Source organism: Populus euphratica, unplaced genomic scaffold (genome assembly GCF_000495115.2).
Source record: "Populus euphratica unplaced genomic scaffold, PopEup_1.0 scaffold17.1, whole genome shotgun sequence".
NCBI lineage: Eukaryota > Viridiplantae > Streptophyta > Magnoliopsida > Malpighiales > Salicaceae > Populus > Populus euphratica.
In genome coordinates this window covers 38,478-41,390 of record NW_011499884.1, presented here as the reverse complement: position 1 = coordinate 41,390, position 2,913 = coordinate 38,478, and positions in this window count along the sequence as shown.

The following is a 2,913-nucleotide window of genomic DNA, read 5'->3' as shown; positions in this document are numbered from 1 at the left end:
AAAGAGATTGGAAAAAGGGTGGGTCTTTGTCCTCCCATTATTTTTTTAGCTTTCATGACACGACTAAAAGATTGATGTCTTCTCCTAAGTGTAGGAGTGTCAAAGTAATAAATAACCCGGTAAGACCGGGGTTAAACTACAGGGACGTTAATTGTACAAATTATAAACAATAACAACAATAATAATAGTAGTAGTAGTAGTAGTAGTAGTACTAATAATAGTAGTAGTAGTAGTAGTAATAAAAGAGGAGGAGGAAAAAGAAATTGATGAGAACTTTGAGATGAAAGATTAATGTAAGAATTAAACAATGATAACAATAAATGTCAAGGTCAGAGGATCCACTAATGGTATCTTAAACAAGTATAGTATAAACTCTTATTACTCAATTGGAAATCAAGGTTAGAGGTTCCACTAATGGTATATCAAACAAGTATAGTATAAACTCTTATTATTGAATTGGAAACCACACACAAAGGAGGTTCCAATCAGTTATATATTGTTAACATGATTACATTAGTCATCTTATTCGATTAATGCTAATACTTGTAAATCTCGTCAAGCATTTATGATTATAACTTATGTTAACAATAAATCAAGTTCCTTTCATAGCTTAGGTGTCGATTATATCATACAGTATGAGCTATGAAAGTGCCATGTATTTGTTGTATTAAGTGTTATATAACATAAATTTAGACTAACCATTTAACAAGCAAAATATTAAAAGTGAACAAGATAACAAATACAAAACATGTTAGTATCAAACATTAAAGTCCATATTCAGTTTACACTATATTTATTCTTACACCATTAGTATAACATTTTCACCTTGATATAATAAACTTAGCTAAACATAATAAAAGAAAGAAAAATAAATAAACAAAATAAGAATATAAATAACATAAAAGTTAACTAAGTAAATAAAAGGAAATAAAAGACATAAACTTGATATTAATGAAAGCAAAGCATAAACATTACAAAAAATACAAAGAGAGAAAGCAAGAGCATGATCTTGATCTGGAAACCAAGATGCCTAAATACATCATTGATAACGTCAAAATTAGAACCACTTAAAAAAATGAAAGTTGTAGTAAATTGTCTTAGATTTCTTGTATAAAAAATTGAGGTCATTTAGATGACTAGAACTCTATATATGGGCCAAATACTAAACAGTTCTCGGGCTGGAGGACAGATTCAGACTTCTTTATTGTTGCTACAATTTGGATTTGAGAATGACCTTTTTAAGTCTTGGGCTCTATAAAGGTTGTAGGCCTATGTCTTATCTTTCTATCCATATAAAGTAGACCTAAATTTAAGATCTACAGCTCTAGATATGACCCAATTACTGAACAGTGTTCTGGTTTGGACTGCACCGACATCTCTTTTCTAAGTTTGGGCATCTCTTTGTCGTTTCAATTTCAGTTTTTAAATTTATCAATCAATCTTTTCATTTATGTGATAGGGCTGCATTTAAAATGAACATTTACCATAAATTAAATGTATCTTATATTATTCGATATATTATTATAAAACATGCTTTAGTTAAGGAGTATTGATACTTCAAGTGCAAAATGATGATATAAAACCTTGATAAAACTGCACTTTTAAGTACTAATTACTCCACCAAAATCTAGTCATTATTGCAACCTCCTCTATATTGGCTAAACAACCTATAAACCTAACAACAACCTATCTATAGTGATAGATTATCATATCTTCTATTTAAACCAACCACCACCATCCATTTCCCTCATCATCATTGATAAAAACAAACCTAGTAGCACCAAGTTGAACTATCAACCACAATCACACACGCCATCCACTCCACAACCACTAAAACCACCAAACCAAGAATAAGAGAGAAAGAAAGAAAATGGCCAAATATTTTCATAGCTCGATATCTTACCTAGAGAAGTAGTGAACGACACCACTAACATAGCACAGGTATTGGTTATACCATACAGATGGCTATGGAGGATCGAGCATTTATTGTACCAAGTGTTATACACACAAATCTAGATTAACCATTTAACAAGTAAGGTATTAAGAATTAATAAGATAAAAATAATAAGATATGTTAATAGCAAACTTTCTTAAATTTAACCATTAAAGTCCATACTGAGTTTATATTATTCATATCCTAACACCATTAGTGAAACCTTTTCACCTTGACATATTAAACATAGCTAAACATTATAAAGAAGAGAAACATAAATAAACAAAATGATAATATAATTATATAAGTATAGTAAAGGAAATGAAATGCATAAACAATATATTAATGAAACTAAAACATGAAATAAAACTAGAACATTAAAACTATATAAAAAAAACAAATAAGGAAATGATCTTGATCTAAAAACCAAGATACTTAAATGCATGGAAAATTCCTACTTTAATAGGCCAAAATTTAGAACTATTAATTTGATGACTAATTATTGAGTGGGTAGCCATATCTTGACTTAGTGATAATTATTATCTTCTTGTCTGAACAAAATATCATTTCTAACATCAGAATTTAAACAGATAGTCTTATAAAATTTCTGGAAAATTATCTCAGCTTTCCAACAAAATAAGAATACGTGTATTTGGACTTTTAGAACTCAAGTTATAGGTTGAACATTAAATAGTATATGGTTATAGGACAGATTCAGACTTCTTTTTTTATGCTAAGATTTGGACTTTCAAATGACAGAATTGAGTCTTAGACTCCTATAAATGTTTTAGGCCTATGATTAGTACTTAAAAATCTATTTTTATTAAGGTTTTATATCATCATTTTGCACTTGAAGTATCAATAACTCCTTAACTAATTTATATTTTATAATAACTTATCTAATAAATATAAGATACCTTTAATTTATGGTAAATATTCATTTTAAATGCAAACCTATCACTTAAATGAAAGGATTAATT